The sequence below is a fragment of the Narcine bancroftii genome, chromosome 3 (genome assembly GCF_036971445.1).
Source record: "Narcine bancroftii isolate sNarBan1 chromosome 3, sNarBan1.hap1, whole genome shotgun sequence".
Taxonomy (NCBI): domain Eukaryota; kingdom Metazoa; phylum Chordata; class Chondrichthyes; order Torpediniformes; family Narcinidae; genus Narcine; species Narcine bancroftii.
The window spans coordinates 305,210,014-305,233,409 of NC_091471.1; the positions used below are offsets into that span (position 1 = coordinate 305,210,014).

The window sequence follows — 23,396 nt, forward strand, 5'->3', positions numbered from 1 at the left end:
AGTTTCTCCAACAGTGTGTCTTTTCAGAGAACACAGTGTTAGTTTTCACATCAGAACTCCATTTAATTACTGTATAAAATTACAAAAATAATTTCCAAAGAGTCCTTGAAAAATGCATAAAAAGAATTGAACTACTGGTAAAGGCCAGCTTTTGCCACTTCCAATCAATCTTGGCATTATGCGGAATCCCTTCGATCTAGAACTGAGGCTGCATCAATCAATTGCGAAGCACAATCTGCTGGAGGAACTCAGCAGATCAATCAATGTCGGTGGTTGCTGTTTCAGGCCTGAATCCTTTCCCAGCAGTCTTGAAGGAGGACTCCAACCCCAAGTATTGACCATTCTTCTACTCTCCCACTGAGTTCCTCCAGCAGATCGTGTTTAGCTTCAGATTCCAGCATTTGCAGTCTCTTGTGTGTCTCCTGCTTCAATCAATTCCTCAACTTCACAAATTTGGCATTCAAGTTCTGGCTCACTAGTTTCAGCTGGTATAAGACTCTGAATAGATTCATATGAAACTGAATATGGACTGCATATCCTTTTCATCTCTGAGGTAACACATTTCACCAGAGAATGCACTGTCCAACTTATAACCATTTACAGCACAGAAACAGGCCAGTTTGGCCCTACTTGTCCATGCGGAACATCTCCCAGCTAGTCCCACTGACCCGGATTTACCTCATAGCCCTCCACATTCCTTTCCTTGAATATTAACATCGATCTCGCTTCTACCACCACTGCTGGAAGTTCATTCCATACCCCCACCACCCTCTGCGTGAAGAAATTCCCCCTTATGTTTCCCCTTTTACTCTCAATCCATGCCTTCTTGTTTGAATCTCTCCCACTCTATTGCTATATAAAGGACACTATTTGACCTGCCTGTCCACATTGACTCTATCTGTCCCCCTTATAATTTTGAATACCTCTATCAAATCACCCCTAAAACCTCTGCGCTCCAGGGAATAAAGTCCCAGCCTGCTCAACCTTTCCCTGTAACTGAAACCCCAGCAACATTCTCGTCAACCTCCCTGCACTCTCCTTCCTGTAATTCAGTGACCAATACTGCGCACAATATTCCAAATTTGGCCTCACCAATTCCTTATACAATTTCAACATAACATCCCAACTTCTGTACTCTGATTTATGAAAGCCAACATTCTAAATGCCTTCTTCACCACTATAGCCATACGTGACTCAACTTGCAGAGAATTATAACCATATAACAATTACAGTACGGAAACAGGCCATCTCAGCCCCTCTAGTCCGCACTGATTTAAGTGAACTCCACTAGTCCCACCTACCTGCTTTCTGTCCAATCCCCTCACAATGACAAAATTGACCTTGCCGCAACCACCTCTTCCAGAAGGTCATTCCCCTCATCCACCACTCTCTGAGTGAAGAAGCTTCCTCTTATGTTACTTCTAAGGTTTTTCCACCTAACCCTTAACTTATGACCCCTCGTTCCAATCTCACCTACCCTCAAGGGGAAGAGCCTATTTCTACCCCCTCACAATTTTTATATACCTCTATCAAATCCCCCCTCAACCTTCTACGCTCCAATGAATAAAGACCCAGTCTATTCAATCATAACTGGGTAAGAAGCATTTCCAGCAACAGACAGATCTTGGTTTGGAAATTGCTTGGGCATCGAATAACATCATTTCTTGTGCACTTCTTCCTCAATGAAAGCCTCACGTAATTCATGTACAAAGCACTGGGAGATTGAAATGGCAGCAATGCTGTGAAGGAAGAGTAATTGTGAAGTATAGTAGAATTTGTATCTGATGATAAAGAACTGCCAATGGTTGGAAGCCCACTCAACACCAATTAATAAGACCACTTACTAAATTACAAACACAAATTTTCTGAATTGAAGTTAGGAGAGGAAATTGTTCATGGCAAGCAATAGAACTCTTTGGAAACTTACGGCTAGGAGTCGAGGTTCAGAGAAGGGGAGGTGATGGCGATGCTTGAACATTGGGAAACTGAAGAGTTGTAGATCTGAAAGAAAAGCAGAAAATGTTGGAAACACTTATCAGGACAGGCAGCATCTCGAGAAAGAAAAGCAGTTACCGTTTTAGGAGGAAGGCTTAATTTGGGTGATAATTGATAAAAGAATCCACATCAATTATGTCATCGTCACTGAAAGATCCCTCGCCAACGTTAGGGAAAGGAAGGACGTTGCAGGCATTGGCTTAAAAACCAGCATTTGAATCACTTATATGGGGTCGAAAACAAATAGCGCAAGCTGGACAAATTCTAATTGATTGAGAAAATACTGCCCTTGATGAATGTGCCTGTCCTTTATTACAGAACAATCCTTCTGCAGGTGAGCGATGATTCCTTCATTTCCCAAACAAGAACAATTTACTAACGTCCTCATTGCGTCAGTTCCAACAATGACTTATTTCCCATTGCTCAGATCTCCGGTCAGTAGTGAGCACAAGGGACTCTGCATTGATTGCACCTACACTTTATCGGTTGGTAATTAAAGAGATCATTCTGTACATCGGTCTCTGCAGTGATTGAGGGCAGATGTGAACAGGTCAGTATTTCTGTTCAAACAACCAGGCTGAAAATTCCTTCCTCAGGCAAGCAGGGCTAAATCTCAGAAATAATCATGTCAAATGATAAACTGCAAACCATCTCGAACGGAAATGGAACCCATTGAGAATCGACCCCTTCTGACTTTGCTGGGCATCAAATGGAGATCGGGCAGACAATCCTCACCAACATCATCTAAGTTGGTCAATCTCAACCTTTTTTTTTGTCAATGGCCTGCTCAGGGTTCAATTCAAAGTTTATGGGCCCCTTTTCCTGTGAAACAGTCAAGTTTAGTTGGTTTCTTCCATACTTCTCTCCTACCAATGACATAAGAAAAAGAAAAAGAAATTATGATTTCAGATATGCCCCCTTAAATGTGCTGTGGCCTCCACGGGGTCCATATGGCCCCCACTGGGAACGGCTGATCTCAATGATCAGCTGATTTTTTTTTTAAGAACGCAGATGAGAGGATTTGACTCCAGGTGGGCTGTTCCCTTACAGCACTGATAGGCCAGCAGGAGTTAGATATCATCCTAGGTACAAATGACCTGAGGCCAACATTTTGGAAGCCCTCTTATCTGCTCCACTTCCCCACATCTCCTCTCCACTGATTACAATTGGAGCTCATCCTGACCACCATCCACTACCTGAATCACCACCCTGAGCTGTGATTAGAAATCCCACTGTGATCCAGGACCTTCCCATTTCCTTCCATCTTCCAAGCCTACCTCTACCTCACCACATTCAGGTCACTGCTGCGGAACACTCAAGGAATCTGTTCTCCAATCCAGAAGTGGATCATATTCCTTCCTCAACCAACCACCCTAATCCTCTCCACCCCTTTTCACCTTGCCAGCAGAGTTCCAAAGTAAAATCAACATTCACTGTTCTTCATTCAGATAGCCACCTTTTGATTCTTGTGTTTAACTGCACACATATGGACATCAGAGTTGCTGTCTAATTTGGTCAAATCCCATAAAGACCTCTTGAAGCATTTACTGTATTGGCTGGCACGGTTAGTGTATCAATTAGCAAAATGCTATTACAGCATCAAGGACTCGGGTTCGAATCTACCACTGTCTTGTCTGTAAGGAGTTTTTATGTTCTCACTGTGTCTGTGTGTGTTTCCTCCCACCCTCCAAAAACATACAGGGTTTGTAGTTAATTGGTGTATTTGGGTAGCACAGGATTGTGGCCAGAAGGGCCTGTTACAATTAAAATGGAAAATCCATTCAGACCCCAATTTAAAGAAATGGCTAGCCTCTAGACTGGGTGGCATCTCTAGTTTTCTAACAAATCAATCTGCCACAAACTGCAATCCAGAACACACTAACAACAGCTTATTTGGTCTTTTGACAAGTTGGATACAGTGACCTATTGTCAGTTTAACCACAATAGCTTAATCACAATTGACTGGACTTTGAAAGGGGAAACAAAGTAATCTAAACAGAACATTTTTGTTTACAAAGTCTCCTTGCACTTAAACGGCTTGAATTCTGTACTAAGATCACCAGAGTTCAACGGCCTGCCAGGGCCTCGGAAACAAAACCATCATCTTTCCCAGATACAGGTTTAGTTCAAATTTTTGTGACAAACAGATTCAGGGAAAATCCATTTGATCACTTGCACCTGCTCTGCCATTCAATAAGATCAAAACCAGCCTTTTATATTAGAGTCTCTTTCCTGCACTCATCCATTTTTCCCTTGACTTCTCTAGTGTCTATCGACTGCTGTCTTAAATGTGGTCTGCCACTGACTGTCCTCTGCCCCCTTGGTCAAGAATTCCAAAGTTTCCCTGCACTCTCAACTCTGAATGGCTGACCCCTCATTTTGAGACTATGGCCCCTGACTCCAGACACTCCAGACACCCCAGCCAGGGGAAACATTAGCCCCACATCAGTCCCTGGCAACCTCCATATGAGGTCACCTCTCAATCTACAACACAGAACACTCTTTGAGTGCAGGCCACACTTTTAATGAGAGACCAATTATTAGTGAAAATAAAACTAAATAAAGTAAGATTAAATGGTTATTACAGAGACATAGTTCGAAGTGGATCAAGATTGGCAATAAGTAAATAATGATCATGTTCATTGTCCTACTATGTGTAAAACGGGCAGATGCACCAAAATTATTCCTTGCTGCTGCTAAACTGATGCACCAACTATAGTAAATTACCCCAGTGCAGAAAGAGATAATAGATATAAGGGATATATAGAAAAACAAATAGCCATAGTTACAGAGAATACAAGAAGAAAAAAGTGAAGGTTCCATTGTGCACACCCGTCTTTTTTAGCGGTTTATGATTCGAATGGTAAGGGGAGGTTCAAGAACCTGATAGCTATCGCATAAGAGCTGCTCTTGAACCTATACAGCTGGACCCAAGGCTTTTTAAGGCAGCAACAAGAAAGGTGGTGATGGGGGTCCTTCATGATGTTGGCTGCCTTCTTGAGGCAGTGCTTCACATTGATGTCGTCAATGGATCGGAGGTCAGAGCTCATGAATAGGCTTGCTGCTTTCTTCAGACTTCTGTGTTCCTGGACACTCGGATCACCAAGCATTGTGCAGTAGTTAACCTTTGGAAGGATAGGCAAACTGGAAAGCAGGATCAGTGTGAGTCGAGACATGGAAAAGCAAGGGGAGTAAACGGTGGTGGGAGATGGCATCAGCCCTTGAGCAGTAGTAATAAATGCAGGACACAACATAAATTTAAAAATTACAAGTGTATGTTCAAATGTTGTGTGTATCAAGGAACAGTGAGAAAGTTTGCATTGTGAGCAGCTACTCAATATCTTCTTCTTTGGCTTGGCTTCGCGGACGAAGATTTATGGAGGGGGTAAAAAGTCCACGTCAGCTGCAGGCTCGTTTGTGGCTGACAAGTCCAATGCGGGACAGGCAGACACGATTGCAGCGGTTGCAGGGGAAAATTGGTTGGTTGGGGTTGGGTGTTGGGTTTTTCCTCCTTTGTCTTTTGTCAGTGAGGTGGGCTCTGCGGTCTTCTTCAAAGGAGGTTGCTGCCCGCCAAACTGTGAGGCGCCAAGATGCACGGTTTGAGGCGTTATCAGCCCACTGGCGGTGGTCAATGTGGCAGGCACCAAGAGATTTCTTTAGGCAGTCCTTGTACCTTTTCTTTGGTGCACCTCTGTCACGGTGGCCAGTGGAGAGCTCGCCATATAACACGATCTTGGGAAGGCGATGGTCCTCCATTCTGGAGACGTGACCCATCCAGCGCAGCTGGATCTTCAGCAGCGTGGACTTGATGCTGTCGACCTCTGCCATCTCGAGTACTTCGACATTAGGGATGTAAGCGCTCCAATGGATGTTGAGGATGGAGCGGAGACAACGCTGGTGGAAGCGTTCTAGGAGCCGTAGGTGGTGCCGGTAGAGGACCCATGATTCGGAGCCGAACAGGAGTGTGGGTATGACAACGGCTCTGTATACGCTTATCTTTGTGAGGTTTTTCAGTTGGTTGTTTTTCCAGACTCTTTTGTGTAGTCTTCCAAAGGCGCTATTTGCCTTGGCGAGTCTGTTGTCTATCTCATTGTCGATCCTTGCATCTGATGAAATGGTGCAGCCGAGATAGGTAAACTGGTTGACCGTTTTGAGTTTATATTTTGAGGCTCAATATAGAGCCTCAATAAAAACCCAGTTCAGAGAGCAGTTATACAATATACTGTCACACTTCTGTAATGTCAGCTATAATAACCACAAGTGAATTTAATCTCCATGCAGAAACTGTACAAACTAAATTAGGAGGATGAATTCAAAAAGTACATACAACATGATTGTCTAGATCACTAATTAAGGAACTAATAAAGTATCGGCTTAATATTATTTAATTTAGAGGTACAGCTCAGTAATAGGCCCATCTGGCCTGGGAACCTGTGCCAACCAAATACACTCATGTGGCTAATTAACCTTCTAACCCTGTACCTCTGGAATATGGGAGGAACAGGAGGATGGGGTATAAGCACCCTCCACTACACATCAATGACTCTGTAATGGAGAGAGTAGAGAGCACCGAGTTCCTTGGACTTCACTTAACAATGACCTATTGTGGACACACAAATTTCACTTGTCGGAAAGGTGCAACAGCGACTGCACTTCATGAGATGACTGAAGCGGGCAAGGCTACAGGAGCTCTATCAAGTGTCCTGCCTGGGTCCATCAGAGTAGTATGGTTGCCACAGAGAAATGGACTGGAGGTCCATCTACAGGGTCATAAGAGTGGCAGAGAGGATCATTCAAAACTTCTTCCCCCAGCCCCCCCCCCCCCCCCCCCCCGCCACCATTGACATGATCCCCGGGATCATTGTATGAGGAGGGCATGCAAAATCATTGAGGACCACTCCCACCCTGTAAAAAAGTATCTCTCACCCCTCAAAATATACTGGGGTGGGGGGGTGGGGGGGTGTAGGTCAATTGGGTGGCACAGTGTTGTGGGTTGAAATGGCCCGTCACCGTGCTGTACGTTTAAAAATCATTAAAAATTCAAAAGGAAATAAGCAAAAATTATACAGATATCTTAGTCCGTCTCATATGGATGAAAGAAAAATAGAAGGTTTTGATGTAAGGAGAGTCTAATTTTTTTTGGTAGGAATATAAATGTCAGCTCAACATCGAGGGCTGAAGGGCCTGTACGGTCAAACATTCTATGTTCTAAGACAAACAAAATGAGGAAAAAGTGGAGAATAGATCACAAATGCCTAGGAAATTATATCCTGCATCCCAAAGCTGGTGATGGATGAATTCACCAAATGTATGGGAGTGGACGTGGCAGATGGAATACAAAAAAAAGCATAGGAAGGCTGGACATTTTTTAAATGGAGAAAGATTGTTAGAAAAAACAGACCATGTTTTGACACAGACATTACTAGGGATACTGATAGTAGTATTGGAGACCAGAGGATCAAAGGTTATCCCGCATATATCTGCGCATATTGACATTCACCTTATTGGTTCTTTGATGAACTGATCTAGAAAATCAAATTGCACGTATGTCATGGCTGAAGGCAAATGGTAAGTTTGCCTTTATTGCAAGAAGATTTTAGTATAGGAGTTATGCAATTATGGTTGCCAAAAATTGCAGCAGGATCTTGATTGGTTGAGCAGAGGTTGGTGGAATTTAATATAGAGAAATGTTAAGTGTGGCATTTTGGGAAGTCAAAATGGAGACGGAATTAAACATTTTTGCGCCCACAGTTTGGTGCTGGATATTTTCGCAAAAGAAAAATTACTGTAGCCCTTCGGACATTTTGGTGCCCACATTTTGGTGCTGGCCCAGCAACTCCCAGTGTTGCAGAATTGCCTGAACCCCGGCGATTCAGAAACTCCCTCTCCCCAGGAAACTCCCTCTCCCCGCTCCCCTGGTAGCAATGCCAGTGGCAGATCTTAAGGTAGTTGTCATTTATAATGTACGGCAGGATATTAATTATATGTGTGCATATGCAAATTTCTTGTTAATAACCTCATTTGTACTGAGAGTCATGACTATAGACAGCTCTGTTTGGTTAACATTGGGTTTTACTTTCAATTGCTTTATCACAATTTCTTGTCAAAATCTGCATGAACAACACTACAGAGAACAGCGACAGTGGTTCTAGTTACAGTGGTTGCAGTGAGGTAGTGCCAGATGTGCAGAGCAAAGAATCTATTTTCCAACTAGTGGTTGTTTTCAATGAGCGTTTTTAATTTTTAAAGAATTTTTAATTCAATCAATTATATGTAATTAAACTTATAATAAATATATGGTTACAATTTACCAAAAGCCCTTTTTTTTCATTGTTCCCCGACTGTTTTTAATAATTTAAATACATCACTATAAGCTATGAAAATCCAATGTTTGCCAGGGGAACAGATTCCTGAGGGGAGGGCAGCTTCAGCAGTTCTGCAACACCGGTGCTTCAGGCAGTGCAGCGGGGTGGATTTGGCCAGCAGACGGTGAGTGGGGAAGAGGGCCAAAATGTTCAGGACCAAATGTGGGTACCAAAATGTCTGAAACCCAACTGGGGAGGACTACTCAGTGAATGGTGGGGATCTGCAGGGTATTTTAGAGCAGGGAGATCTAGGAGTACAAATACATTTTCTTCTTTGCTTGGCTTCGCAGACAAAGATTTATGGAGGGGTAATGTCCACGTCAGCTGCAGGCTCGTTTGTCGCTGACAAGTCCAATGCGGGACAGGCAGACACGGTTGCAGCGGCTGCAGGGGAAAATTGGTGGGTTGGGGTTGGGTGTTGGGTTTTTCCTCCTTTGTCTTTTGTCAGTGAGGTGGGCTCTGTGGTCTTCTTCAAAGGAGGTTGCTGCCCGCCGAACTGTAAGGCGCCAAGATGCACGGTTTGAGGCGATATCAGCCCACTGGCGGTGGTCAATGTGGCAGGCACCAAGAGATTTCTTTAGGCAGTCCTTGTACCTCTTCTTTGGTGCACCTCTGTCACGGTGGACAATGGAGAGCTTGCCATATAACACGATCTTGGGAAGGCGATGGACCTCCATTCTGGAGACATGACCTGCTCAGCGCAGTTGGATCTTCAGCAGCGTGGATTCGATGCTGTCGGCCTCTGCCATCTCGAGTACTTCGATGTTAGGGATGAAGTCGCTCCAATGAATGTTGAGGATGGAGCAGAGACAACGATTCGGAGCCGAACAGGAGTGTGGGTATTACAACGGCTCTGTATACGCTAATCTTTGTGAGGTTTTTCATTTGGTTGTTTTTCCAGACTCTTTTGTGTAGTCTTCCAAAGGTGCTATTTGCCTTGGCGAGTCTGTTGTCTATCTCGTTGTCGATCCTTGCATCCAATGAAATGGTGCAGCCGAGATAGGTAAACTGGTTGACCATTTTGAGTTTTGTGTGCCCAATGGAGATGTGGGGGGGCTGGTAGTCTTGTTGGGGAGCTGGCTGATGGAGGACCTCAGTTTTCTTCAGGCTGACTTCCAGGCCAAACATTTTGGCAGTTTTCGCAAAACAGGACGTCAAGCACTGAAGAGCTGGCTCTGAATGGGCAACTAAAGCGGTATCATCTGCAAAGAGTAGTTCACGGACAAGTTGCTCTTGTGTCTTGGTGTGAGCTTGCAGGCGCCTCAGATTGAAGAGACTGCCATCCGTGCAGTACCGGATGTAAACAGCGTCTTCATTGTTGAGGTCTTTTGTGGCTTGTTTCAGCATCATGCTGAAGAAGATTGAAAAGAGGGTTGGTGCGAGAACGCAGCCTTGCTTTACGCCATTGTTAATGGAGAAGGGTTCAGAGCGCTCAGTGCTGTATCTGACCCGACCTTGTTGGTTTTTGTGCAGTTGGATAACCATGTTGAGAAACTTTGGGGGGCATCTGAGGCGCTCTAGTATTTGCCAAAGCCCTTTCCTGCTCACAGTGTCGAAGGCTTTGGTGAGGTCAACAAAGGTGATGTAGAGTCCTTTGTTTTGTTCTCTTCACTTTTCTTGGATCTGTCTGAGGGCAAAGATCATGTCAGTAGTTCCTCTATTTGCGCGAAAGCCGCACTGTGATTCTGGGAGAACATTCTCGGTGACACTAGGTATTATTCTATTTAGGAGAATCCTAGCGAAGATTTTGCCTGCAATGGAGAGCAGCGTGATTCCCCTGTAGTTTGAGCAGTCTGATTTCTCGCCTTTGTTTTTGTACAGGGTGATGATGATGGCATCACGAAGGTCCTGAGGCAGCTTTCCTTGGTCCCAGCAGAGCTTGAAAAACTCATGCAGTTTGGCATGCAGAGTTTTGCCACCAGCCTTCCAGACCTCTGGGGGGATTCCATCCATACCTGCTGCTTTGCCACTTTTCAGTTGTTCAAATACATAGTAGCTTGAAAATGGCATCAGAGGCAGCTGGGGTGGTCAAAGCGTCTTTTGGAATATTGGCCTTTATCAGTGACAGAATTGAATTAGGAGATCATGGTGCAGTTATGTAAGACATTAATGAGGCCCCATATGGAATATTGTGTTCAGTTTTGGTCACTGCGCTGTAGGAAAGATGTTGTCAAGGTGAAGTGGATGCAAAGAAGATTTACTAGAATGTTGAGCTAGAGGGATTGGTCAAGAAAGGCTTTTATTCCTTGGAGCACAGGAAGATGAGGGGTGATCTCATAAAGGTGCACAAAATACTGAGAGGAATAGATTGGGTGGATGCAGAGAGTCTTTTGCCCAGAACAGGTGAATCAGTAACCAGAGGGCTCATATGGGAGAGATTTAATAGGAACCTGAGGAGTAACTTTTTTTTTTACACAGATGGGAGTGGTTGGGGTGGGGGGGGGGAGCAAGCAGCCAAAGGAGGTGGCTGAGGCAGGTACTATTGCAATGTTTAAAATACATTTGGACACATAAACTGATAGGATAGGTATTGAGGGATATGGGCCAAATGCAGGCAGACGTGACCACTGTTGTTGGAATACTTTGGCTGGCATGAGTAAGTTAAGCAGAAGGACCGTGACTGTACCTGGTGAGACCATACCTGGGATAATGCACACAGGTCTGGACTCCCTGTCTAAGGAAGGATGTATTTGTGATGAGGGAGTCTGATGAAGTTTCATCTGGAGAGATGAAGAGGAGAGATGAAGAGGACTGGACCTATATGGTCTTGAGTTTATGAGAAAAGGGTTTTTTTTTTCATCTAAACAGCGGCAAGTCCTTGGAATTCTCAACCCAAGTGAATCCTGAATGCTCAGTCGCTGAGTTTATTTGAGACAAAAATTAGTATTGTTTTTGGTTCTTGATGCAATAAAGGGAATGTAGACCTAATGCAAAAAAGTGGTGCTGAAGTAAAAACATCATCCATTGAGTGGTGGGGTAGGAATGAAAGAGTTTCCTGCCATCAATTATTCCAATGTGACATTCCCATTGTTGGTCACTTGAAAGCTCAATCTTCAAGATGCACCATGTTCTCCAGTCTGTTAGAAAGCAATAAAAACTCTTTTCATTCTGAGTTCAGGTGATTCTTTACTACCAATCTGACAACCTCTCTACATCTCCAGTGTATTGCAAATGAATAAAATGGTTGAAGGAAAATGAAACGTGGAAGATTTTGCACTCCAAGATAGCTCAGAATTGAGAATTAGGAGATTAATCTTTGAGCCCTAAAGATGTCAGGCGTATCAGCTGGTGACACTCTTCGGTACAAGTCACAACATGCTCTGCAGTATTGAAGGAGAACTACACTCTTGGAGGTTCCGTTTTTTTTTTAGAACCAGAAGTTAAAAGCAAACAGAACAACAAAAAGGATCGAATGGATCATTTCAAAAGAGCATAGGGGTGTTCTTCTCAATGACTTGGCACCTATTAATATCTCAGTACAACACTGGAAACAGCTTGGCCAATTAATTATTTCTTGATGAAGGACATTGCTGCCATGATATTCACTGCAGTATGTCTCTGCATTGGATTCCAAAAGGTTCTAAATTGACAGTGAAGTGTCAATAAATCCTAATTTCCTGAAAGCTGCAAAATAAAAGACCAGCTCCTTCTTATGGCCCCACAATCACACTCCATCCATAATGGAGTGTTAACTCAGTAACTTCAAAAATGCTTGTTCCTTTCTTTGAGCAGGAATTACTCTAAAATAATTTCCTTTGAAAATTATTTTGCACAGCTATTGTAAGGACATAAACTTGATAATGCAGTCCTGCTGTGACATCTCCCTTACACTGAATGGCAACATTAAGTTGACAGTGAAATATAGTAATTTTACAAGAGAGCTTTGAGTCTAAACATTCAAAGCATCAAATTTAATTATTATGGTAATAATGATTATTGCATTCCCTCAAGAATGGTACAGTAAGTGCAGATATTTAATTGCATTTTTAACATGCAGGACTCAAAGAGCAAATTATTAACAGTTGAATTATTCTGCCGGTGGTAATGATATGACCTCCACAGTTCTTGATAGAATGGTTATTCTGGCATTGATCTCAGTTTTGATATAATTATTGCTATTTAATGTTTTACATTTAATCACAGGCTCAAGGCATCAACACATGAAGAAGGTCATTCATTATTATGGGATGACCCAATGAAAATAACACACCATGCTGCTCAATGACCTACTTGTGCTATATGCCATCTCCGAAGCAACTTAGATTGCTGAAATACTGAGCATGACTAACAGCCCTCATGAATAGATGGAGGATAAGGGGTTATCTTTCCAAAGCAGTGGTTTTCAAACTGCCCTCTCCCCCAGACTCGCATTCCACCTATGCCGTAAGTGCTCTGTGATTTGTAAGGGATTACTTAAGGTGGTTTGTGAGTGGGAAGGGAAGGTTGAGAACCACTGCTCTAGACCCAATTGTTACTGAAATATTTTGCTTGAGAAAAACTGTCATTGGCCCATTTCCTTTGGAGTTATGAAACCATGCACATAACGAGTCAATTAGGTATGATTAAAACAGTGGTTTTCAACCTTTAATTTTTTTCCACTCATATGCAATCCCTTACTAATCACAGAGCGCTTATGGCTTAGGGATTGGTTAAGGTGAATGTGTTTAGGGGGCAGTTTGAAAACCACTGGTCTAAAGAATTCACCAACAGGGAGTCAACAGTTTATCTATTTTTCCATCCTCACCCACCTCTTCCCAACTCCACCTGAAGTTGCAAGAGCAATGCGAATTAAAACTTTAAAATGAGAGCACAGCAAGAGGTTAAAAAAAAAATGGTTTTAAGAGACAGAGACAATAAGGTGGAGACAATGTAATAGGAAAGATGATGAGATGAGTCATATACAGAAGGACAATGTACTGATGCTCCAAAATTCTTACTTGCAGCTGCCACACAGATGAACGAATAACAAAATTATAAATTAAATGATCGAAAGATGCCAAGAGATAATAAATATAAAATTATAGATAAATAAAAGTTCTCAGTTACCATTGGAGCAAGAAAAAAAAGCGACATTTTAATAGTGTGGACAGATTAGTGGGCCCGGAATGGTTAGGATATAGATGTAGTGTAGGGTGGTTCAAGAGCTGAAAGCTATTGGGTTAAAAAAAATGCAGTTCTAAAGGTGCTGGACTTGGGAATTGGCGCCTTCTGCCGGACAGTAGCTGAGAGCAGAGATTGTGGCCATGGCTGCCTTCTTGAGACTGAAGTCCGTGCCTGTGATGGCCTTGGCCTAGGTTTGCCACTTTCTGCAGCCTCTGCTTTCCTGGATCTTGCAACAAAAAATATATATATATTTTAGAAGATCTCACTTCCTTACAGCCAGTGGGAAAGAAACATAACTGCTGCAGTCTTTCCTCCCTGAGCCCATGTAACTTTTTAAGAAAGTTCAACTCAACATTAAATAAGTTATTTATTATTGCCCCTAACTTTCTGGCTAAGATTATTTGGAAGCAATTCCACAAATCAAATAATGTCCTGAGAAGTCCATTTTAGCTATATTTTTGAGAGGCCTTGGTAGAACAGAACATTCATCAAGCAATTGCTGTTGATTTATAACTTGGAGAGACTCTTCCTTATCGCATATTGGTGGATAATTTACGAATTATAAACAGCGTCCATCATTAAATCGAAATGATTTTTGCAAAGAATTTCAGATTATTGGCTTCCCGTACATCACACGCATACATCACCCAACAGATCTGTCTGCTGCTGTGAGTTTTAATAGGGTTTATCAGCAGGTTTTTCAACTAAAGAAGCATCACATCCAAGCTAAATTGAATCCAACCAATACCTAAGCCAGTAGGGAAAAGGTGAGAGAAATATTGGCCTTACACTCTGGGAAACAACTCAGAACTCACTAAGGTGCCAGCTGTTCACTGAACTATCAATGGAGTTTGAATGGTTGCCTTGCTTGCATTGCTTCAAGTAGAAGTATTCAGTCTTGAAAGATAACAAATAATTTTTTACTGCCAAGAGACCAGGACAAGGGGAATTGAGTATTTGGGTAATATCAATCACAAAAAAAATTATTCAGACACAAAATGCTATCATAGGTTATAGGAAAATTGACCTTTAACATAATGTGACAGGATGTGATGCAGAGAGGGGAGGTGATGCTTCGTTATTGAAATTCTTGGTCAAATATCACCCAATGTAGCGAGTTTAGTTTTGGGTAGAGATCTTTTTAACCTTGAAATGCGATGCCTTCGAACAAATTTGGGAACCATACATGGAACACAACAGAGAGGGCCTACCGCAGACCTCCACCCCCTAAAATGACAGAATGAGAAGAAGACGAAATGAACTGACCCAGTGTGTAAAAGTAGATGACACAATTTTCTTGTTTATTTTCATTGTGTGATGACATTGTTTAATGGGTTTAATGTATCATATCATTGAGTGGGAGGGAGGGAAGGGAGGGGGAAAAAGGGGAGAAAATGACACTGTGTATATTCAAGAGAGAAATGTTTGTGTGTATTTTGGTCAGTATGGTTCGTAGTGTGAAAAATAAATTAAAAAATTTAAAAAGAAATGCGATGCCAATGTACTACCACTAAACCAAGTCTTACATGATTAACTGATGATAGGTCACAAAGACTTGGCTGTATTCCCCCGAGTTTAGAAAGTTGATGACTTATGTGAGGGTTTTGAATAGTAAAGGAATTTGGAGTCATCATCACAGAGTCAGACAGCATGGAAACAGGTCCTATGGCCTAACTTGCCTACGCCAACCAAAATCCCACTTGCCTGTATTTGACTCGTGTCCCTCTAAACATGTGGTTTTCAAACTGTTCCCCTAAACTCACATTCCTAATTAAGTAATCCCTATGCCATAGGTGCTCTATGATGAGTAAGGGATTGCTTAAGGTGGGATGTGAGTGGGAAGGGAAGGTTGAGAACCACTGCTCTAGACCCAATTGTTACTGTAATATTTTGCTTGAGAAAAATTGTCAATGGCCCATTTCATTTGGAGTTATGAAACCCTGCACATAATGAGTCAATGAGCTACAATTAAAACAGTGGTTTTCAAACTTCTTCTTTCCACTCACATACCACCTTAAACAACCCCTTACTCATCACAGAGCACTTATGGCATAGGGATTACTTAAGGCGGAATGTGAGTTTAGTGGGGCAGTTTGAAAACCCATCCTATCCATCTATCCAATAATTTTTTTCTTAAATATCGCAATAGTACCTACCTTAAACCCCATAGCCCAGTCCACATTCTTACCACCTTCTGTGTAAAAAAAAGTTAGCCCTCAGGTTCCTGTTAAATATCTCCCACCCTCACCATAAACCTATGTCCTTTGGTTACCAGTTCCCATACTCTGGACGAAGGATTTTCTGCGTCCACCCAATCTATTCTTCTCATTATTTTGTGCATCTCTATGAGATCACCCCTCATCCACCTGCGCTCCAAGGAATAAAGCCCCAACCTGCTCAACCTCTCCCTAGAGCTCAGGTTTTGAATATTTGTAAGGCCTAGAGGTAGATAGAAACTCGAATATCAAATGGGTGAAAAGTTAACAGGACTAGATTGGAATGCAGAATTTAGGTTACAGGCAGATCAGCCACGGTCTTAATGGTGAATCAAGCTCCAAGAGCCTGTATTTGTACTTGAAAAGTACAATAGTTCAGAGCCCCTATAGCCTTCTGCTTTGATGGAACAGGGAGTAGTGGGAGGAGATAATTTATCAGCTTCATCAGGTTCCTAATAAACTACAGAATTCAGGGAGCAAAAGTTAAAAACACAATGCTTGAGAAACTCAACAGTGTACTTTATACTCTTAAGGTATGTATGGTTTTCCACACAAAGCCACTGAAAAATTGATCACTCTATATTACAGGTATTCTATACTATGTAATAAAGACAGGGCAATATTACATGGAATTTGCTTTCGTCTGCAGAAAGGTGGACAGGTTCACAATTGGCAGAAATTGCCTGAAGTGCCTCGCAGTCAGGGAAAGAGAACCAAGAGAGAGGCCACCCCAGAGCCGACCGATGTTTTGACCTTGAGCCCTTCATCAAGGTATGAAAGAATGTTGGCAGGCATCTGAACAAATAGGTAAGGGGGGGGAGGAGCACAGTCCCAAAGACAGGAGGTGATAGGTGGATAAGGGAGGAAGGATGCAGCATCAAGCAAGGGGAGGAGGGGTGGCTAGGTGAATAGAGAGGGAAAGGGGAGTGGAGAGCCAAAGGAAAGAAGACGGAGGGAAGGGAGGGAGAATGGAGAGCAGGCTAGCAGAAACCAGAGAAGTTGATGTTAATGCCATCTGGCTCGAGAGTGCCCAGACGCAAAATCTGGTTCCTGGTTCGGGGAGCTTTCAGTATATACCTCATACGCTACAAGGGTGAGAGAGTACCTTATCAGGGCAGGAGAGATGGAACTTCTTCCTGATCACAGAGCAGCAGGGTAGCACAGCTTGTAGAGCTCATGGCTCCAACAACACCGGTTCAACCTGACCCCCAGAACCATTCTCCTGCTGACTGCGTGGGATTCCTCCAGGAATTGTACTCTTCCCACATTCCAAAGACATTAATTGACAAATGTAAATTGCCACAAATGTGTATGTGAGAAGTGGAATCTGGGGAAAATTATTTTCTCCAGAAATGGAGAATAAAATAGGAAGGGGATTAGTAGAGACAGATCCTTGATACTTCTGTTAACTTAAAGCAGTGAGAGTGCCCTTCTCTTCAGTAGACCACTACATTAAGAGGATCCATTAATGTCAGCAATAAATGAGACCCACACTAACTTCAGCAGTTAAAATAGACTATCACACTTGCAATTACTCTCAGAAATTAATGGCCAATCAGCCTAAAAAGGGTCTAGTGTGAAAGCAAAATCTTCACAATGCCAATGTGAGATGATGACATGTCACGCTTGGGAAAGACTGCCTCGACCCCTAGTACAATCCCCGGTGTCTGCAGAAGCTAGTGTTGCAATCAGGCAAGTGTAGAATGGCAATTGCATTCTGGGATAGAAATGACCCAAGTTTTTGCGTGAGTGCAGGAACATGAAGGAAGATTAAAATAAACTTTGCCGTGGAAAGTCACAGCAGGAGAGAGAGAGTGGAAATACATAGCAATAGCAGACAATTTTTAAACAGTGTGGGAAAGTTGGACTGTAGCGCACAGGTCCACCATCTATATTTTGTGCTATTGCACTACCAACTTTCCCATGCTGTATAAAAATTGTCCGCTGTTACTATTTATAGGTTGCCACAACAACAAGAGGAGCTGAAGGGTTCATACTGTGCTGTACATAAGGTTTAATTATGCTATAATTAGGCCTGATTCATTTTGTTCAAATATAAGATCATAATACATTGATCAGGATTTAGGGCAGATCCACCATCGCTCAATGCGTCATGACGTCACCGGTAGAAGGTAGAACAGTCCTAACCCCGGGGATGGCTCCTTGCAAGTGTGAATGCGTGCAGTCCCCCAGTTAGGAGTGGTCAAGTGTGAACAGCAAAAATGCCGTTCCTATCCCGGGCCACTAAATGGCCAATTTAGTGGGATGCAAGTGTAAAAGGGGCTAGATTACAGCATTAAGAGAGACATGAAACCTTCAGCAGTGAGGGATCCCCTTTCAGGTGACATCAGCGAGAGAGTTTATCATCCATACATGGGGGTATAAGAATGCCCACTAGTATGCTGTATGGAAGACTATGGGAGGGCTACTTATAGACTAAAGAAATGAAAGAGCACTTCCTTAACCACCACTGAGAGAGGTCATATAGACAACAGTAAACACACCTTTCACAAACAGCCATGGCTGAACCGACTTTCACCATAGCAGCAAGAGAACCTTGTACAAGACCTCAGCAATGGCAGCACTCCCAATACTTAATAGCTGCGAGAGATCCCCTTTTGGCCTACAGTAAAGAGTTGCACACTTGAAGACTACAGAAGGAAGAGAACTCTTTATATTCTATAGTTGTAAATTATGCAGGATCTAATCTGCGGCAGTAAGACAACAATATGAGCTTAGTGAGGGAACCCATAAAACAAAACACTAATGAGGGAGTTACTGATAGACTACAGAGTGATGGTCTGAAAGTGCGAGAGGGCTTTTACTATGGACAGAGTTCTTTATAAATTACATCGGCGAGAGCCCCTGATAGAGAGGCCTGATAGAGATTGCAGAAGCGAGAGTGTACATTATAGTCTATTGAAGTGAAAGACCACTTTATAGACTACAGCAAGAGATTCCCTTATGGATTATAGCAGAGGGGGAAACACATAGGAGATGGCAGATGCTGGAATTTGAAGGAACAAACAATCTACTGGAGGAATTCAGTTGGATCAAGCAGCACCAGTAAGGGGGGGGGGGGGGGGGGAAGTACTGATGTCTCACTGAAGGGTCTACCATCCTATTCTCCCACTGATGCTGCTTGACCCACTGAGTTCCTTCAGCAGATTGTTTGTCATAGCAGAGTTGGAGGCCTCTTGTGGAAGAACATTCAGTCTTTAATGGTGAGCACCCTTGAAAATCCAGCCGCAAAGGAACCTTTGGAAAGTCATGACAATGAGGGGCATCTTTCAAGTTTCAGCCCCAAGCATTTAGGGAGCCCTTTATTTACGTGCAAGACTAAAGTAGTGAAAGAATCCCAACAAGCTCATGAGCGAAAATAGTAATGAGGGAACCCCCTTACTCATTTCAGCATGGGTTACATAAATGAAGAACATCCCTGTTAGAAGATAGCTGAGGGAGGATGCCTTATAGACTGCTGTAGTGAAGGCATTCCTTGAGATAACAGTAGGAAATAAGCTTCTTGGAGTCTTCAAGTGAAGCAGCTGGGGGAAAGCAACCAATGCTCCAGTGAGTCTCCAATGCCCCTTACAGTCTTCAGTCCCTATAGATCTCTGTGTTGAGAGACCCACCCCCTTTAAATTCTTCAGTAATCCCAGGCCTCTTAATAATCTACAGCAGGAAAATACCTTCTAATGGTTCTGCAGGAATATGGTATGAACTTCAGGACATAGGAACATAGGAAGCAGGAACAGGAGTAGGCCAAAAATGGCCCATCGAGCCTGCTCCGCCATTCAATACGATCATGGCTGATCTAATTTATGACCTAACTCCACCTACCTGCCTTCTCCCCATATCCCCTAATTCCTCTATCATGTAAAAATGTATCTCACCGAATTTTAAATATGTTTAATGAGGCAGCCTCAACCACTTCCCTGGTTAGAGAATTCCAAACATTCATTACTCTCTGGGAAAAACTATCTTTCCTCATCATAGGACAGAAGGAACCTCATTGATTGCAGCAATGATTATGGCCTTATTGGGCTTATCAGTGAAGTAATGTTTGACAAACGGCCACAGTGAGAAGAGAGCATTGCATCCTTTTATACTACAAGAATGAGAGAGAGCTCCAACAAACTATAGAAGCGAGAGCATCTGTAAAATCAGAGCAGATGGAGAACACTTTATTGTCTGAGGCAGTTGGAGCTTCTTACAGTTGATAGGAAGTCAATAGACAAGAGTCATGAGAGAAACATACATCAGAAAAAGAGCCTGTTTTTACTACTATGTACTGAGGGAGACAATTATGGAGGGAAGCAGTAAAGCAGACCTCAGTGGTGAGGTGAACCTTCACTGACAACAGTGGTGAGGGAGCACTATATGAACTATGAACTGTGACAGACATACTACACACTGGAGCTGGCAGAGAGAACCATTACTGACAGCAGCTTTTGAGGCCCTTCGAAGCCGAGGATGATTCTTCATTCCTATAGGCTCTCAAGTGGCTTCTGATTCCAATCTTGGAAAGTGGGCCCCCGAGCGAAGATGCCTGTGCGCGTATTTGTTTAACTTAAGGTTGCACTCCAAGGAGCGCACGATACTTCACAAATCTTCCAACTAATTCCAGTGGCAGATAACCACAACGATTGGAGCTGATGGATTTGTTACAGCCTTCATCCACCTTCACAGCCGTTGAGTTTGAAGAGACTTCGTCGGCGTGTTCCACCGTTGAGGTCTTGGTTGGAAGACTATGGAAGGGCTCCTTAACCCTACAATGGCAGTGATGTAACCCTACTGTAGACTGAATTAGTGTCAGAGCCTGATATAGTCCACTGAGATGAATGGTTCCTTGAATTCTACAGTGTGTGAGAGATTCTTAGAGACGAGAGCAGTGAGAAATCCCAAAATAAATGAGATACAGTAAAACCCCTGATATCTGGCACCTATGGGGATCCCGGATATGCAAATGTTCCACTTGCCTCAGACTCACTCTGACAATGCCCAACTAATAAAAATAAACAGTTTTAAAGACAAAAGACAGTGCAAACTGTAAAATAATTTGAAAAAAAATTATCATCCTTAATTATGTAAAGTTCACTTTAATCAAGTAATTCCCGTAACTTACAAAGTTGAAATTCGAACCCCAGATGTTGGCACTAACCTCTATACTAACTGTGTCCCTTCATAATTAACCACCCCCTGCTCAAGCTCATAGATAAAGCCTTACTAATACATTTAATACTAATAAAGACTCTTACTAGGCATAGACGGGGACAAATTTTGGGAGAGTCGCCCCAGCACGAGCAGCGTTGGCCAGCTCTTCATCCTGGGTGCCACCATTTTGTTCAAACACAACTTTATTAAAACTTTATGAGTGGGGCACGACTGGGGTGCTCCCCTGGCTGCTGAGTGTTTGCTCCCATCTTCACCAAGGGGTTCTGCGTTACTTCTTATTTATTATTTTCTCGAATGTTTTTTTGCCAGTTGCTTGGGGTGTCCAGTGGCTTGAATTCTGGATGGAATAGAGCAATTCAGAATCAGAATTTACTGTCATGAATAAATCATGAAATTTGGTGTTTTGTGGCAGCATCACAGAGCAAACATTTCATATTATAACCATCTTACAACATGACTAATAAAAAAAATTAAATAGTGCATGAAAAGTAAGGCAGTGTCTTTAGTTCATTGATTATTCAGGAATCTAATGGCAGAGGGGAAGAAGCTGACCTTGTGCCGTTGAGTGCTTGTCTTTTGGCTCTTGTTCCTTTTTCCCGATGGTAGCAGAGTGAAGAGGGCATGGATTGGGTGGTGGGGGTCTTTGAAGATACTTTTTTTTAAGACAAAGCCTCGTGTAGATGTCCTCGATGGAGTGAAGTCTGGTGCCTGTGATGTTGCAGGCTGAGTTAGCAAACTTCTGGGGTTTATTCCTGTCCTAAGAGTTGGCACCTTCATACCAGGCAGTGATGCAACCAGCAAGAATGCTCTCCACAGTACACTTGTAGACGTTTGCATGAGTTTTCGGTGACATACTGAATATCCTCAGGCACCTTACTAAGTATAGTCGCTGATGAACCTTCTTTGTGATTGCATCAACATGGAGGCTCCAGGACAGAGCCTCAGAGATGTTAACACCCAGGAATTTTAAGTTCTTGACTGTCTCCACTACTGAGCCCTCGAAGAGGGTTGGGTCCTGTTCCCCTGACTTCCTCCTGAAGTGTACAATCATCTCCTTGGTTTCGCTGACATTGAGCGCAAGGTTGTTATCATTACACCATTTAAAGAGCAATTCTAATCCAGAGGAGTGAGAGCTTTATATTGTCTACACCATTAGTGGTTCATGGGTTTGTTATAGGTGGTACGAGGCAAAAACTAATAGTGCTGGATATAAAAACCAAGGAACGTGTAAATTTGACAAGAAAAAAAATCTCAAAAATTTTCCAGGAGGCACCGACCGATAATGATCTTCCAAGAATCAATTGATTCTGGCATGGTTCAGGAGAACTGGAAAGTTGAAAAGATCTCTCCACTATTTAAAAATGGAGGGAGGAAAGCAGTAGAAAGGAAATTATAGACCTGTTAACCTAACATCAGTGATTGGGAAATTGTTGGAGTTGATTGTCAAGAATGAGGCTACAGGGGACCTGGAGGTGCATGACAAGATAAGCCAAAGCCAACATGAATTCCTTAAGGGAAAGTTTGGCCTGACAAACTTACTGCAATTTTTTGAGGAAACCACCAACAGGCTACACAAAAGAGATGCAGTCGACATTGTATATTTGTATTTTCAAAAGACCTTTGACAGGGTGCCGCACATGAAGCTGCTTAACAAGATGAAAGCCCCTGAAATTACAGGAAAGATACAAGTATGTGTAGAGCATTGGAATCCTATTCTGGTTGGCAATCGGTAGGGCTGTCACTACCACGAGGTGAACTAGGCAGCCGCCTTGGGTGCAGACCTCAGACATCCTTGTGAGTTTTGTGTTTTTCATTTTTTTCTACAAAACGTCTGTTTTTGAAAATCAAAGTTGAGAATTTTTTTGGGGGGTGGGGGTTGCAAGTAGTTGGCCTTGCCTAGAGTGCAAATAGTCTAGCCCCAGCCCTGGTTACCAGTTACTAGTGGTGTTCCACAGAGATCGGTGTTGGGAGCACTTCTTTTTACATGATTGGGATTGTAAAATAAATGTCTTTGTGGATAAATTTGCAGATGATACAAAGATAAGAGGAGGGGCAGGTGGTGAGAAAGAAAGGGAGAGGCTGCAGAGAGACTTAGACAGATTAGGAGAATGGGCAAAGAAATGGCAAATAAAATATAATGTTGGGAACAAGAAATGAAAGGGTCACCTATTATTTGAATGGAGAGAAAATTCAAAACTTGGGGGTGCAAAGGGACTTGGGAGTCCTCGTGTAGGATATCCAAAATGTTAACCTTCAGGTTGAGTCGGTGATTAAATGGTGGTGTACTGGATTGGGGAGGGGGGGGGGTGGTTCATTCCTGTTGCAGCGGGAACAGCAAAGGTGCTCAACAAAGAGATCTCCCAGTCTGTGTCCTGTCTCACCAATGCTGAGGCCACACAGCAGCACTGGATACAGTGAATTACCCCTCTGGCAGGTTTATGTATTGCATGGTAGCATTCCCAGCATCTACAGAGATTCTTCTTTAATTACACTGGCAAGGAAACCATTTACAGTCAAAGCCCCTTTAAAGTTGGCCGCCAAA

At 42.9% G+C, this 23,396-nt stretch overlaps 1 long non-coding RNA gene across 1 annotated transcript in view; it reads right to left on the bottom strand.

Moving 5' to 3' along the window:
- Positions 1-1,927: 1,927 nt before the first annotated feature.
- LOC138756543 (uncharacterized) overlaps positions 1,928-23,396 on the bottom strand; it is a 41,106-nt gene continuing 19,637 nt past the window's right edge. The window contains exons 3-4 of the long non-coding RNA XR_011353144.1: positions 20,938-21,191; positions 1,928-2,001 (exon numbers count right to left, since the gene is read on the bottom strand). This is a non-coding gene — a long non-coding RNA (uncharacterized lncRNA). The remainder of the gene's footprint in view (positions 2,002-20,937; positions 21,192-23,396) is intronic.